Source organism: Ovis canadensis, chromosome 6 (genome assembly GCF_042477335.2).
Source record: "Ovis canadensis isolate MfBH-ARS-UI-01 breed Bighorn chromosome 6, ARS-UI_OviCan_v2, whole genome shotgun sequence".
NCBI lineage: Eukaryota > Metazoa > Chordata > Mammalia > Artiodactyla > Bovidae > Ovis > Ovis canadensis.
The window spans coordinates 110,593,056-110,611,197 of NC_091250.1; positions in this window are offsets into that span (position 1 = coordinate 110,593,056).

Below are 18,142 nucleotides of genomic sequence, written 5' to 3' on the forward strand. Positions count from 1 at the left end.
ATTGCCCAGACTAGAGGGAAATCTTCATATCTTCCCTGAGATCTTTTATCTTCACATTATGGTTTTGTTTTTAAGACGTGCTCATTTATTTTTTCAAATTTGTATGGACATATATGGTCATGATTTTCTTCTCTCCATGGCATATTAGGGCTTCCCAGGTGGCGCTACTGGTAAAGAAAGTCTCCTGCCAAAGCAGGAGACATAAGAGATACAGGTTCAATCCCTGGGTAGGGAAGATCCCCTGGAGAAGGGCCTGGCAACCCACTCTAGTATTCTTGCATGCATCTTTTCTAATTCAAGTTTTCGTCTTTTCCAGATATATCATGGCATATTTTTCTTAGTGGGAGTTCCTCATCTATCATTCTATTTTTCCCATTCTTATTTCCCTTTTGTCTTTCAGTTGTTAAAATACTCGGACTGTGATATTTATGTTTCTTGTTGTTGTTTGGTTGTTAAGTCATGTTTGACTCTTTCGTGACCCCATGGACTGAAGTCTACCAGTCTCCCCTGTCCATGGGATTTCCCAGGAAAAAATGGAGTGGGTTGCCATTTCGTTCTCCAGGGAATATTTATATATTTTAATACAATTAAAATTGAGGTTTTCTTCTATTTATCAGAATTTCCTCTGATCTTATTAAGTGTCTCATTACCTATAGATAGTATTTTCCTGACTAAAAATATCATAGTCTATAGAGGAGTCAGTTGAAAGATTGTTCACATCTTCCAGAAAAGCCAGTATGGAGCAAGCAAATGGAGCCTTCTTTCTAAGATGTACATCTGATTAGGTTGCTGGCTTATCTTTGTTTCTTGTGAGTGATGTTCTGGTTTCCGAAGACTTTATTTCACTTCCTGTTCTCAAATACTAGGAAGCAGTGAAATGGGGAAGCTTTTCATACAACCATAAAAACAAGGAGATGTGATATTATCATTTATTTATTCATTATAAGGACATTTAGGATGATAGAATGTTTGATATAAAAAAAAATTGTCATCTTTCTTATGAGGATCTCAAATTAGGTCCTTTCATTATTTTTTAGGTAGTAGTAAAAGACTCCACTCCAGTACTCTTGCCTGGAAAATCCTATGGACAGAGGAGCCTGGTGGTCTGCAGTCCATGGGGTCCCTAAGAGTCAAACACGACAGAGTGACTTCACTTTCACTTTTCACTTTCATGCATTGGAGAAGGAAATGGCAACCCACTCTAGCATTCTTGCCTGGAGAATCCCAGGGACAGGGGAGTCTGGTGGGCTGCCGTCTATGGGGTCACAAAGAGTCAGACACAACTAAAGTGACTTAGCAGCAGCAGCAGCAGTAAAAGAATAAGAGGGTTCCAAGGTGGCTCAGTGATAAAGAATCTGCCTGCTAATGCAGGAGACACAGGAGACATGGGTTCTATCCCTGGGTTGGGAAGATCCCCTGAGTAGGGAATGTCAACCCACTCTGGTATTCTTGTCTGGAAAATCCCATGGACAGAGGAGCCTGGTGGGCTACAGTCCAGGGGGTTGCCAAGAGTCAGACACAACTGAGCAACTGGGTACTTTAAAAGAATCTGAAATGTCACAACCCTGTAATCCTTGAAAAGCTTTTTTCCATCATTTTTTCCCTAGTAAGTTACACTTATCTCTCCTTTACACCTACTTTGAAATCAATTAGCATATACTACTTGTATGTCTATTTCTTCCGTTAACTCATTGGTAACACTTTTTTTTTTTATGGGGAATATGATTTCATGCTTTCTGTATGCTGCCGCTCTGGCAAGCCCCTTTCCAACCAGTGACAACACTTCACTCTTCTTAGTAGTGAGCGTGTGATGGCAGAATATTCACAGCCAAAGTTTAAGCAATTAAGGGAACATTGATTTCCATACGTAGCCACAGAAAAACGACGTTTACACCAAGTGTCAGAATTTTGTCTGAACAAGGTAAAGGGAACTTCCCTTGGGCCTTTCTATCTTCATTTCTTTATTTACTTTTAAAAGAGAGCAGTGTGTTTGCTAGGCCTGCCACAGACTGGGTACCACAGGCCGGGTAGCTTCAACAAGGGAAATTTATTTTCTCACAGTTCTCAGACCAGAAGGTGTCCTCAAGGTTGGTTTCTTCTAAGGTGTCTCTTCAAGGCTTGCAAATGGCCATCCTCTCCCCATGTAAGTCACCTAGCCTTCTCTCTATTGTGTCTGTGTCCTAATCTCCTCTTCTTATAAGGATTAGGGCTCAGTCATATCAATTAGGGACAATTCTAACGACCTCATTTTAACTTAATTGCCTCTTTAAAGACTCTGTGTATAAATAGATTCTTATTCTGAGGTACGATCATTTAGAATTTCAATATATGAATTGGAGGAGGGGGTGCATAATTCAGCCCTTAAGAGGAACCATGCCTATTGGCTTTTATAGTTCAATAACAGTACTTTAAAAAAATGACATTGTTTCTCCTTCTTGCGCTTTAAAAGTAATGGAACATGTCTAAGATCGTAGGACATCTACATAGGCAAGTATAAATCTTGTTGGCATTTTAATTTTCTCACTGAAAATCTTGTTTCCATGTGCAAGTACTAAAGGTTCTGGGAGATTTTTTTCATTATTGCTCTCCTTATGAAAGCAGCTGTTCAATGAACACGGCATATTTTGTTACCTCATCAAGAAGCAGAGGAAGATTATGCTATGATCAGGCTTTGTATGGCTATCGTCAATGCTGTTCTGATTGTCTGAACCCCAGTGATTGATTTAATAGGTCTACTCCAGGGCAGTTACTCATCTCTGATATTTGTCCGACTCAAAGCTCCACGTTATTTATGTAAACGATGCTTTATATGCCTTCCATGAAGATAAATCCAAGTTGCCAGAACTGTTTAAGAGATGAGTGTGCCTCCCATTTGGGATTACAGTCGAAGAATTTATCTTTATCAACTTTCCTGTTACTTCACTGGCAAATTGGGAGCTTTGGAGGATAAGAGGATAAGATATGACTAGGAGAATCTATTTTCTGCTCTGAAGGTAGTATTTTGACATTTCAGTAGACTGTGCATCTAGGAAGACTTCAGAATACAAATAAAGAAAAACAGGCTTAGGAATGGATGCTTTATCTTTGAAAAATGAAAACCCCTCTAAACCATAGGAGAAATCTGAAACCAGAGTCATTTAGAAGCTCAGCACTTGGAAAATATTCATATGTGTTATATGCATTTTTAGCTTTGGCTAGGGATTTTTTTTCTTTTACATGCTAGAATATGAGCCTTAAGTGTTCTTTATATACGTAGTTGTTGGAAGATTAAAAGGGTATATGTGATTTCTGGTTTGAAAATGATGGAGTGAGGTCTGTGAATTCTTTTATAAGAATGTGGTTAGCAGTGCTGTAGTTTGCCAGCCAAGAAGATGGGCACGGGCAACTCTGTCATTAGCAGAATTGCTGGGAACCTGCAACACAGCCTGTTCCACTGTGCCACCCAAACCTTCCTCAAATGGCTGATGGGGAGGTTGCTCATTTGAAAGAGGAGGGATCCTAATAGGAACAAGTAGAGGATTCAAACAAAGCTGTTACAGAAGGGGAAACAAAAGAGGTAAAGAAACAGGAAAGGCTAATAGCAAATGATGAAATTTCACCAAGGAAAATATTCCATGGAGGAGATAAAAATTATAGCCATACATGTCATCAAGAATTATTACAAAAAAAACCTTAATGAGATGATTATAACTGAAAAAGAAAGGGGCACAGTACAGCAGAAGAGCTCAGGAAAGATCCCCCTCCAGATCCACTCCTTACTCTTCTCTACCCTGATCTATCGCAGGAGGCTGGCCTCTGAACCATTCAGTTCAAAAGGGTCTGTTTTCTGGCTTCTAGTTGGGCTTTGCCACTTGAGGGTACCAGCAGAAGAATGGAGAGGGAGAAGAGGGGTCAAGTTATTCTTTTTCTTGGGGCCCTCTGTGGGATCATTCTGGGCTGGCTGGGTCCCTTGACTAAGGAAGAGGAGGGCTTTTAAATGGTTCTATCTTTGGGTTCTAGTTGCCACTCCCTCCCATTGTCCCTTCAGACCTACAGTGACCCCCCCCCCCGCCAAAGGGGGTCCTGCACACACCCATATGAGTTCCCTATATTCTGCCTTCACCTTTGTAAACAGTGCCTATATTAAAGCTCTTCAGTTTGAGTGTGCCATTGATGTTCTGCCAAAATCCTAACTAAGATGATGAAACTGGCAAAGCTCAGAAATGAAGTAGAGGGAGAAAAAAATTAAATACTCTAGAAATGAACCAGATTGGAAATAGCACAAAGGAAAATAGGTTCTTCTGAAGACACAGGCACAATTAATGGTAGAAATTAGAAAAGATGTAACATAAAATAAAAATAAATATGGCTTAAAAAGGCAAGAGAGAAAAGCATAGATATAGAAGACAGGCAAATCAGTGTCAGGGTCAAAGAGAACCAAAATAATGTAACCAAATAAATATTTAAAGATATAATTCCAGAACTTACCAAAAAAAACACACAAAAACCAAACTTGATTCTATACATGGTATATATAGTTCTTATCCAAGAGAAAAAAAATAAGAGAATGACCAACACCAAAATCCATCCTAGTAAAGTTGCATCAGTTCAATATATATGGATATATAGTCTGCATCCAGATAAAAAGATCAAGAGACTTAAGGGAAAAAATGCAAGATAAACTCGCTGATGTTGTTCAGTCGCTCAGTCGTATCCGACTCTGCGATCCCATTGACTGCAGCACAGCGGACTTCCCTGTCCTTCACTATCTCCCAGAGTTTGCTCAAACTCATGTCCGTAATCTCAGACTTCTCTATATCAGTACTCTAAACAAGCTGTGGAACCATTGATGCCAATTAAGTCTTGAAAAAAGAGTGACTCAGGAATCTTTACACCTAGACAAACTGCATTGCAACATAAAGGTAACACTTTTGAACATATAAAAATTCAAGGAGTATAGTTTTTTGAGTTCTTTTTAATTTCAACCTTCCTTTGATGAATGAAGAAATTAACAGCAAAAAGGTTGTTTATGAGAATTGAATGCATTCTCCCTGGAACTAAGATTGAAACAGATGTGAAAATTATGGTCAAAGTTAGAATGCAAATGTTAAAAATTGGCCAATATAAAAATTATATATCGAACCAAGTGAGATGAGAAGCAAAGCAGTAAGAGGTAGAATAAACATACTAATCTCTTTTTATTGCAAGATGGATAACAATATTATTTAAAGCTTATATAGTAATAGAGATATAAGGATATCTAGAGATATAAAAGTGAATTGATTTTGGTGGTATCAGGGAACAGATAACACACTCAAGTGTATAACAGAAGACAGAGAAAGACAAATACCATATCATATCACTTATATGTGGAATCAAAAAAAAAAAAAATGATGCATGCATGCTTAGTCACTTCAGGCTTGTCCCTACTCTTTGCAACCCTATGGACTATATATAGCCTGCTAGGCTCCTCTGTTCATTGGGTTCTCCAGGCAAGAATATTGGAGTGGGTTGCCATGCCCTTCTTCAGAGGATCTTCCCAACTCAGGGACTGAACCTGTATCTCTTACATCTCCTCCATTAGCAGGAGGGTTCTTTGCCACTAGTGCCACCTGGGAAGCTTATTTACAATTTGGAAACTGACTCACAGACTTTTGAAACCAAACTTATGGTTACCAATGGTGGGAGGAAGGGATAAATTAGGAGTTTTGGATTAAAGTATAAACATATGCATAAACATATGACTATGTAGCCTGGAAAATCCCATGGATGGAGACGCCTGGTAGGCTACAGTCCATGGGGTCGCAAAGAGTCAGACACGACTGAGCGACTTCACTTTCATGACTATGTATAGACTAGATAATCAAGAAGGACCTACTGCATAGCACAGGGAACTGTACTCAATATTCTGTAATAACCTATATGGGAAAAGAATCTGAAACAGAATTGTTATATGTATATATATAGCTGAATCACTTTGCTGTACAACTGAAACTAACATTGTAAATCAACTATACTGCACTATAAAATTTAAAAAAAAAAAAAGAGTGACTGAAGAGAGTTTATTGAGGGTCTGATTATAAAAGCCTGAGAAGAAAGAAAAAGAGATGAACAAGGGACCATGTAATAACATCAAGAAACTACTACCATCCCTGGACCCAAAGAGGCAAAGGGAGGAAGTTACTGTCAGAATATGAAGAAAGAAGCACTGGTGGGAGAGTGTCTGCTGGACGAGATCTGTCTCAATGGGTAGAGAAAAATCAATCAACCCTGCAAATTTTGGCTGGGGAAAAAGGGCTGGGGAATAGATAGCCTGGTCTCTTTTCTCTTTCTACTTGGTTGCATTGGCCCATCTCAACTTGAAACTAAAGAGCAAAGCAATCCAGTTAAGGTGACCCGTAGAGGTCAGCTTCCCATGGTATAGAGCAGTCCATCTTAGCCACACGCTCTTACACTATCCTCCCGTTTCCCTCTGCTGAGCCACAGCAGGCTGAATGCTTTACCTGGTTGTTGTTGTTCAGTTGCTCAGTTGTGTCCAACTCTTTGCGACCTCAGGAACGGCAGTATGCCAGACTTCCCCAGCCTTCACCATCTCCCGGAGTTTGCTCAGATTCATGACTACTGAGTCAGTGATGTTATCTAACCATCTCATCCTCTGCCGCCCTGTTCTCCTTTTTCCCAGCATCAGTATTTTTCAATGAGTCGGCTTTACCTGGTAAGATGACTCAAACGTTTATGCTTGTAGGATCTGAGTCATTAAGTTACTGCAGTTTTGGGCTAGTACTATTAAGCAAGAGAGTATGAAGATTTGTCTCAGTAAAACTCTTGGGTTCTAGACATAGTCTTCTTTGCCTCAGTATGTGACAACAACTCAATTTTCCTTCTGGAAAATAGCATCTATCCTCCAGTTCAAAATGACTTCTGGTTTAGAGGCATGAAAGTGAAAAGTAAAAGTGTTAGTCACTCAGTTGTGTCTGACTCTTTGTGACCCCATGGACTGCAGCCCACCAGGCTCCTCTGTCCATGGGACTCTCCAGGCAAGAATACTGGAGTGGGTTGCCATTCCCTTCTCTAGGGGATTTCCTGACCCAGGAATTGAATACAGGCATCCTGCAGATACAGGTATCCAGGCAGGTTCTTTACTGTCTGAGCCACCAAGGAAGAACTTAGAGGCATGAGGAACCCAAAATGGCCAGGGGCAGCCACAGGTTCTGATTTAATACACCTGGTATAAACATTCCTCTCTAGAACACTAGGACTATTAAACCCACTGAAGCAAGATGGCAGGATTGAGAAGCAGAAATTGCTTAAGGGAGTTATTAGGTGTAGCTGATATGGACTACTACCACCCCTACCTCCTGGCTCCCAAACCTGTACATTTTGACTATTGGAGATGTAACACTGTTTGCTGGCTCCTGGTTTAAGGCATATACTGTTGCTTACAAAAAGTTTCCCAAGGTTGAATACCACGGAGCTTTCAGTTCAGTTATTGTTGTTTTATAGCAGTCATATCTAGAAGCAAGGCATAGAGTAAAACCAGTGATTCTGCAGATAGGAGCCCATTGCTACATCTCCTTTGTTGTACAATGGGTTTCTTGTTCAGGGTTCCTCATGTAGCAATGAATGCCTTGTTACTTGAATGAATAAGGTATTCTTAAGTTCACTAATAATGGTATTGGCAGAAGTGCTGCAGACTGGAATGGAAATTCCTATCCAGAATAAGTTTATATTTATATAAAGGCAAATTGCTACACCCCCCATGAGAGAAGAGATCCAATGTGATTAACTTGCTACCATGTTGGGTGCTTGGTGGTGGTGGGTGTCAGGTCAGATTTGGTGAGAGGAAAACTGTCTTGTTGAACTCATCCATAGTCTCCATCTCTGACACTATGAACACTTTGTACATGAACCTATTGAACATGTTTTTAGGTTACTGGAGAAGTAGGCTGAATGACATATAATTTAAATATATAATCCCTGTAAACAGCACATCACAAAATTTTTGTGTGTGAATTCAGTCTGATAATCCAGTTATATTTATTGTGATATGTTGTATATTTGTATTTTTTTTCTAGAAGGAATACATGTTCTGTTTGTGACCTTTGTTGTCTGTTTATATCACCTTTTTGTTTACTCTTACCACCCTGTCTAATTATTTGACATTAATGAATCTGCCTTCACACAGTCAGTCTCCAAGACCAGAAGACTTCATTCCATCCAGCTGTACCAAGCTTTACTATGTGATATCTTGGCTTAGTTTCTAGGCATGAGACTGAAGTTCCAGGGAAACTTTTCATTTCATATCATCCCACAGGAAGCTTGTCTGCTACTGTCTGCTCCCAGACCTGTGGCTCATGCCTTTTGAGTTTCTGTCTTATTCTGGTCCACAAAGATATTTATCTTACCCCTGAGCACTGAGGAGCTTGGTGGGCTACAGTCCATGGGTCGCAAAGAGTCAGACCCGACTGAGCAACTTCACTTTCACTTTGAGCCTGGCTAAGTTGTTTTGGTCATTCTCTCTTTTTATTTTTCAATTAATTTTTCTTGGAGTATAGTTGCTTTATAATGCTGTGTTAATTTTGACTGTACCAAAAATAGAATGAGCCATACCTTTGCAAATATCCCCTCTTTTTTGGATTTCCTTCCATTTAGGTCACCGCAGAGCACTGAGTAGAGTTCTCTATCCAATAGAGTAGGTTCTTGTTAGTTACCTGTTTTAAATATGGTAGTGTAGAGTGTCAGTCCCAATCTCCTAATTTATCCAACCCGCCTTCACCCTTTGTATCCACACATTTGTTCTGTATGCTTGTGTCTCTGTTTCTGCTTTGCAAATAAGATCATCTACACAATTTTTCTGAATTTGACATATAAGTGTTAATATACGATATTTGTTTTTCTGACTTCACTCTGTCTGACAGTCTCCAGGTCCATCTACATCTCTACAATGACCTTATTTCATTTCTTTTTATGGCGGAGTAATATTCCATTGCATACATGTACCACGCCTTCACCAGTAATTCCACTACTGGGCATTTACCCAGAGAAAACTACAATTTAAAAGGGCACATGCATCCCGTTGTTCATTGCAGCACTATTAACACTAGCCAGGACATGGAAGAAACCTAAATGCTCATCAACAGAGGAATGGTCATTCTTTTTTTTATATATATTTTATCCATCCTCACTATCTATAGAGGACAGGAGTATGCCAATAAATGAAACCCACTTTTAATGAATGAATCTTACCACTATCTACCAGTCAATGGTTAAAGAATAAAGAGAGATATCTGAGTATTTAAATATTTGTATTTATTGAACTTAAGAGCTACTTTAACTGTCAATGATCATTGTGTATTGTGTGTCCTCTGTTTCTTGTATTTAATTGCTATTAAAATAAAAAATATATTGTTCATAGTAATAATACTGTATTCACCTATTTTGGCAAATTTTACACTGAATCATACGTAAGATTTCTTGGTACTTATTATATGGGGAAGTAATGAATTAAAGTAATGAACTTAAATGGGGATAAAAGTAATGTTCTAGATTTTGGTTCAAAAATCCATGTATAGTAATAGAGGAGAGCAGAGATTTGGCTAAATGGGAGCATATGTGGCAAGGACTTTGGTATTTTAAGACTAAAAGTTCTGTATGACTAACCAATATATGTCTGCCAAAAAAATCTAATTCAAGTTAGACACAATAATAGAAATAGAGTGATGAGGAAAAGGTGGTTGAATATTCTCTCCCTGCTCACTACAGGTCATGCTTCGTTCTTGTGTTAGTCGCTCAGTCGTGTCCAACTCTTTGTGACTGCATGGACTATAGCCCACCAGGCTCCTCTGTTTATGGAATTCTCCAGACAAGAATACTGGAGTGGCTTGCTATGCCCTTCTCCAGACAGGTCATACTAAGCATAGACTATTACTTTTGGTTCCAAATGCCACCCTATAAAAGGAACCAATCTGGTGCTTTCCAGGAGAATAGAAATCAGGCCTTTAAAAGTTTTGAAAACTCTTATAAAGAAGGAGCATTTTAAGCAACTGAGTTTTGAACGACTTTATAAATGTCCTCAAATATTTCAATTCACATGAAGATTAATCATACTTTGTGTAGTTCCAGAAGACAGAACTAGAATGTATCAGTATATGTTATATGTTTTCTAGTTCAAAAAATTTTAAAAATTTTAGAAATTTTCCAAACATGAGAATTTTGAAAATAAATTCAGGCTTTCATTGTAATGAGTTTCCAATCATTGAAGTTGTTCAGGTAAATGCTAATGGATGTGATACTAGAGATTCATACCTTCAACCGAAGATTGTATCAGTATATTTTCCTTTGAGGGTCTACCATTTACCAAATAAAACTTCACCAGACTCATTCATTTTTGTAAACCCTTGTAACTCCATTCATGTATTATGTGTCAAATTCCCTTTCATTTGCTCTGCCTTTACAAATGTTGTACTATCCCATTTTATCCATTACTGTCTCAGCTTTGCAAACCTCTTCATATCTTTAAATCTTAGCCCCAGTGTCCCTTCTTCCTGGAGGCCTTCTTGGGTTTGGGTTTTTTTTTTTTTTTTTTATTGTTGTTGTTGTTACAAGTCTATCTCCCTACTAAGTCATAAATTCCTGGAGATAAAATACTGCATATCCTATCAATATATCTGCCACTCTACATAGTGCCTAACGCACTGGATAGATGCATGGGTGGATTAATTAGTTAAGTATCATTCTAGCCTAAACAGAGACAAGACATATGGCAGCATTTCTGCAAAAGGAGGCAAGGTATGTAGAAAGAAAGTGGTGAATGTCAAGGCATATTATTTTTGGACCAGGAAGTAAAGTAGCTGTAGAACTATAACAAAATAACAAAAGGACAACTTACAAATTTTAAACGGAAAAGAAAAACTGTAGAAACATTACTTGAAATGAGAGAAAAAAAAAGTGTGCTTATGAACAAACAATTTCCCCTCTGTGTATTACTTGTTTTCTATGATCAATTCAGCTCATAGTCTTTGATTATAATTTTGCATGAAGATTCAGTTTTACTTATGATGTTAAAGACTAGGACAGTCTAGAAAGAAAATTTAATTTTATTGATATATTGCTAAGATATATATTGATATATTGCTAACATATTCAATACAAGAGCTCTTACTTCTTTTACAATGTGAAAAGCATCTGCATTCTATATTGGAAATGTATGGGTCCAGTTTCTTTGTGACCACCAAATAAATCAGCAGTACGTTCCAGTTTGATAACCTTGCCCCTGTGTGATCCTGTGGATAAGAAAGTATATATGAGAGACACCAAGATAATTGTTTTATGAAGGGAAACTAGTGTTCTCTCATGCCCTGTAGCCTTTAAAAAAGTTAAAAAGAAGGGGGAAAAAAACACCTTATTAATGCATGCTTGGAAAACAATAGCAGTCATTTTCCTGGCTGAAGATTAAATTATTGTACATTATAGTGTGCATGTCTATGATAAGTAGATTACTATAGATCATTCCAAGAGAACGTGGAGGGAAGATTGCACTAACATTAGCTTCTCTGGTATTTGCAGGCTGTAAATTTCTTTAAATGATAGATGTAAAGATGGAAGACAGATGGATAGAGGAAAAGACAGAATCAGATACTGAATGAATTAGTACTGCAGCCCGCTGTACTGCTCCAGCGCTGTCTTATTACCATCAGGCCAGCAAGCATCAAAGTCCCCACATCCCCCACTCCCTCCCCCTGAAATGTACCGATTTATATGAAAATTAAGATTACAAATTAAAGCCTGGCTATCCTGGAGTTTTCCAGTTCATCAGCCATCCAATAAAAATGATGTCAAGCCTGTATGCATAATTCCCAGAAGATTACTTTGTCCTTACAGCTAAGCCCTGTCCCTGATATGAAAGATCTCTATCCACTTTTATTGAAATAAAGAACTAACATCATAATCCCAATATTGAGGTATAATCTTCATTATCTCCTGACCCTCTTGAGGTTCCCCCCAATCTATATTACTTCAGATTTGTTTATTTATAATCCTTATGTATTTACCTTTATTGAGATAAGATTAAAAACTGGAAAAAAAAAGCTCCCCCCAAAAATCCTTATGATCTGATGATTGAGTTTCAGTTCACCAACAATCAACTAATGTGTTAGGCTGAGTTTTTTTTTTTTTTTTAAAGTGGCTCTTATAGTTGTCTAGCCTAAGCTTGAAAAGGCATTAATTGGTCCCCTGAGTGTCCCTGTTTCATTAAATGAATTATTTCCAATCCAACCTGGTTTGTGAAATGATGGCAGCATCCTCTTTTCCTGTTTATGAAAAACGGTGGGGGAGGGGTATATGAAAAGATAGAATAAGCAGAGAAACTTTAATCTCTTTTCTTAGGAAGTTTTGCTTCATAACTATGGTTAATTACTGGTAAACCACAATCCCCCAACCTTTTTTCCCCCCAAGAGCCTTAATGGCCTCTGGCTATGCCTCGGGCTGTTAACTATCACACTAGTCATTAATGCTGGTCAAGATGATTTCTTGGAGATTACTGCTCATTTATTTATTTTTTTTAAATAGAACAGACTATTCTGCACAAAGAATGAAATGGTAGTCATTTTTTTCCTTTTCCAAAAGCATAAACACTTATGAAAATCACATTTTGCTGTGGTATTTCAAAAAACATTTCACATATCATTTTAGTTTTATTTGCAAAGTGAAAACTAGGTATGCAATGTCCTGGTTTTCACCAATGATCATGCTTTCTTACTTTTAATGAATTTTGGTTGTTATATTTGGAGAAACACATACTGAGGGATTTGCTAAGTGTTCTCAGTTATTTGCACCTCTTATTTTACCTTTTGGGCAAAGAAATATTAGGATAATATTACCTGGCTTTCAGATTTGAAAATAGAGGGAAAATAGAAATACTTTACTATTGACATAGAACTGCACTAGAGTAGTTCTCCTTAAAATAACATTTATTCTTTGATTGCAAAGGGTCCTTGTCTTACCATTATTTGATATAAAGTGGGGCTTCCCTGGTAGCTCAGCGGGGAAAGAATCCACCTGCAATGCAGGAGACCTTGGTTCAATACCTGGGTCAGGAAGATACCCTGGAGAAGGGATAGGCTACCCACTCCAGTATTCTTGGACTTCCCGGATGGCTCAGAGGGGAAAGAATCTGCCCTCAATGCGTGAGACCTGGGTTTGATCCCTGGGTTGGGAAGATCCCCTGGAGGAGGGCATGGCAACTCACTCCAGTATTCTTGCCTGGAGAATCCCCATGCACAGAGGAGCCTGGCAGGCTACAGTCCATGGGGTCAGAGAGTCAGATACAGCACAGCACAGGGTTCTGTATAATCTTCATTGGCTCAGTTATTCCTCACCTGTGAATCCTTTCACTTGGTTCATTAATGCCTTGAGCATCTGCTATTGCCTGGGCACACTTAGAGGTAAATCAGAAGAGAATGGAGAAGACACTGGAAGACAGAAACAGCTTATGATCACTAAATAATTTTTTGCATAAAACGATACTCAAATGTAAAGTCCTATATTAGAATTAAGGCTTTATTCAAATATTTATGCACAAATTAGAAGAGAAGTAACTGGTACCAATATTTACTGTGCACCTGGATGGGTGGGTACCTGGATGAATTTTTTACTTAACCCTTGTAATGACTTTGTAGTCCTTATAGCAACCCTTCAATGATTCCTATTTTATAGATGTATAAATTGGGACATTAAGATAGTTGAAGATGTGGGAGAAAAAAAGAATTGAAGGAAAGATGCATAAAAGAAAGCTTCAGGTCATAAAAAAACATTGCTTCTTAGTACTTCACTTGCTCATAGGTAAGAAATGCATTCTTCCTTTTTAAAACAAAAACTGTGGCCCAAGGTGGCAGGCCACCCAGTGGAGCTCCAGTTTAGATCTTCCAGTAGATAAGATGAGAGTATCAGTGAAGCAGGTTTATCCTACCAGATTCATTTGTATTAAATATAAATATTCTTTAGAGGTGCAAGCCTGCCAGTGATAAATAATTTCATGTGAATTCTTAAAAATGCTTATTACCAGCCATGATGTAGGATCTATTTATCAATCTATCTATGGGAAGTGGGGACAGAAGGGGCAAAGGGGCAAAGGAATTTAAAAAGTGATATAGGTATAGGTTATTTTGAAGGAATTTCAGCGTCGCTTAAGGGTGGAATTTAAGCCAGGAAAGAATAATAGAATACTGGGTATGAGGGATGAAAGAATAATTCAGGGTGGAAAAGTGAAAATTCATTTATGCCCTTGGATTATCCTAGCACTCTGACATGAGACAGGGTGTACCGTATACTGGAAAATGTTTATAACTTATAAAGTTTGAATTCTGAGGGATAAGCCATGAATGACACAGTGATTCTAAAAGCTGTACATTCTGTGATAAGCCCTCTCTATTTTTTTCTCATCAAAGACAGGAACCTATATTTTCACATGACTGACCAAGATATTTTAGAATCAGAATTGTACTGGTATACATAATTTTAAATTATAAATACAGCCTTCTTTCTTTATTCAGGGTGTCCATTTATTCTGAACCTCCCTCCTTTCACTGTGTAAGTTTCAGTAACAAAAAAACTTACTGGATACAAATTAATCTACCCACTCTGCTCCCTCTGACTCCCCAATATAAAGAAGAGAATAAAATTAATGAACATATATGAAGTGGTAGAAAATATATCATGGATCATCGCTTTTCATCCTTTAGCACTTTATAAGGGATACACAGGCACTGAGTAATTTTAAGGGACTCAAAATCTGTTATCAGTTTCCAAATGTACATCTTCCTAGGCTGATCTGCCTAAAAACCCTTGTGTGGTGTTGGTTCTTTTCTCAACTTCCCTTCATACTAACTGTTTTGCCACTTTTAAAAGAAAGGCATACCTCTAACTAACTGAGAATCTTACTAACTAGGGCATACTTACCAAGGCTTCCCTGGTGGCTCAGATGCAGAATCCGCCTGCAATGCAGGAGACCTGGGTTCGATCCCTGGGTTGGAAAGACCCCACCCTGGAGGAGGGTATGGCAAACCATTCCAGTATTCTTGCCTGAAGAATCCCCATGGACAGATGAGCTACAGTCCATGGAGTTGCAAAGAGCTGGACATGACTGAGCAACTAAGCACAGCACATATACCAAGGCACAAAACTGTCTTGAATACCAAAGGAACAATAGAAACATTTATTTCCTAGAAGGCTCTTTATATGAGGGAGCCCATAATTTTCCAAGATTCTTTACAACATCTGTTATTTAACAAACTTTACCTTTTGTACCTTCTTTCAGTAATGAAAGTATGAACCTTGGGACTTAACACAGCTTTTGGCTCTGGTGATGTTTTAGAAAAGTAGCCAGATTTAGATGCTTGCCCTAATGTATCACCATAGTTTACTTAAGATTTTGAATATGTGAACACTGTGGTGATTTTTTTTTTTAAGTCTCCTTTACTCAAAACCATGCAAATGGGAAAACAAGTACAATTTGATTCACACAAAAAATCTTATTACATATGAATGCTTAGGTCATAAAGAGCAAGAGATAAACAACTTTATTAAGCTTCTTTTCCTTTTAAATGAATATGTAGAAATTTGACTTGCTACATTTATAGGAATTCACTCCCTTTGTCATACTTCATTTCTTAAAATATTCACACACATGCACACAGTCATCACTGCAGAAATGCTGATTTTTTTTTTCTAGATGGCTAGAGAGGAAAATTATCAATATTTCGCACCAGTTTGAATTTGAGGATAAAAATCTCTGAAAGTAAAAAACGTTAGTAATAACATTTACACATCTTCTTACAAATTGCAGTGCAGTTTTTCCTATAATACCTCATTACACAATAACCCAGAGGATATGAAAGTTATGTCTCTATTTTATATATGAGAAAATTGACATGCCAGAGGATATCCAGGTAGTAATAAGCCAAACTAGGACTAAAATTTAAGCCTTTGGACTCAGGTCTGTGATTTCTCACTCTGTCACTTCTTGTGACAATTACTTGCTAAGGACTGTGTTCTCTAAGTAAGGTCTTAAAATATGCAGTTGAGGTGATGACCTTACACAAAATCTAGCTTAACTTTGGTGTGAAAGCAATATATGTATGATTTATAATGAAAGGACTTTCTTTTTTTTTGCAGTACTTCACAAAATTTAATCTTTATATCCATATAAGGGAACAAGCTGTTTAAATAACCTTTCAAGCGTGCCTCAAGGAAATGATCTGTGTCTTTTAAGATTTCAAAGAAGCATTCATGTTTAGGAAAAAGTATTAAGAAGGGCTGTGATAAGTCACTTGGTCTGTTTCATCAGGCTTTTGGCCGAGTACTGTTAATAACAGTTCTCAGAACACCCAGATGATGAAGGGCTATGAGGAATGAATGACACAGAAGTAGAAGAGCCTGTGATTCCAGACTGGTCTGGTATCTGACTCGTAACTGGACGTTGCAGTATTTTAGCTTCTTGTTCTGGAAAATAATTAAGACAATTTCAGCGAGAGTATTTGTGAGTATTCTGACTCTGCACGTCTGTGCTATATGCCACTACTGCCAAACTACAGGTATTGTTGGCTTGGAGACAAAAAACAAGGATAAAACTAGGAGAAGGGAGGGGACACTGATGTGGGAGGACTGGGGAAAGGATGGGCAGGCAAGTAATAACACAGACAACAGCAAAATGCTTCTTTGAACAAATTAACTTAAATTTGGAGAGTGTCACCATGGGAAAATTGCTCTTCAAATTATCTTCATGATGAATTCAGTGTCTTACTAATCAGTGATTTTCAGATGGCAGCATACAAAACATTCACCTGGAGGCTTGTTAAAAATACAATCTGTTTTGTAAATCTGAGCTGGGGTCAAAGAAACTGCATTTTCAACATGGTACCTGGGTAACTTTGATGAACTGTACTTTGAGAAAACCTGGGCTAGAAATTCTTATCCCTGGATGAGAAATTTTTTCTTGAAATTGTTTCCCATACGACTTCAACCCACATAAAGATCTCATACTCTTTATTTTTTTTCATGTGTTCATGTTCAAATATCAGCATGGGAAACATTCTTAGTGTCTGGAGTAATCTATGGAGCAGCAAACAAAAAAAATTGAGTGACAGTTCAAAAATCTCATCTACCCATTCACTTGTTTGGAAGTCAAAGATGAGGAAGGAAATATTAACATATCAAAGAAAGTGAAAGTTGCTCAGTCTCTGTGAGACCGTTTGTGACCCCATGAACTATACAGTCCATGGAATTTTCCAGGTCAGAATACTGGAGTGGGTTAGCTGTTCCCTTCTTCAGGGAATCTTCCCAACCTAGGGATCGAACCCATGTCTCCCACATTGCAGGCAGATTCTTTACCTGCTGAGCCTACCTTCTAATATAATAGAAGATGTCTATTATCACTATATCTCATATACTGTATATATAAATTTTGCTTTACACATTTCGATGAAACAGGTTTGGAATTTTTATTAAAATCATTAAGTCATCAACCTCATATGACAAAATTCCTAAGACAAACAGGATTTGCATGTGTATTTAAGAATGAGATTCTAAATTATTTGGGGTCTAATACAAACCAACCTATAGGCCAGTCATAGGTATTCTGGACTAGTTCCATGTCTTGAGATAACTGTTAAAGACATCTACAAGTCAAGGTGTGATACCTAGATCAGCAACATCAGCATTGCCCATTGTCCAGGAGCTAGTTAGAAATGCAGACACTCAGCATCCCCACCACCCCTCGCCACTTACTGAAACAAAACCTGCATTTTAACATGGTCCCCAAATGACCCATCTGCATGTAGAAGCTTGAGAAAACTTTCTTTCAGCTATTTCAGAGTGCTTATCCTTTTTCTAGTTTACCCAGCTTTGGACTAACTTCCAGCATCCCTCTCTGTTCCTCCCGCATGTCTACTTCCCCATTATTGTTTCAGTCATTTTCGGTTCCTTATTCTTATCTCCAAAGAGAAAACACACAGATTCCAACTAGGTAACTCACAGACTTCATTCACAAGTTTCTATTAGCCAGAGAAAACCCTGCATCTTAATGATTCGTGTTTCTGAACAATATGCTCACAGACCTGAGCCTACCCAGATAGTTTCTTTAAAGCAGCAAGTACAGGAGTGGGTGTGG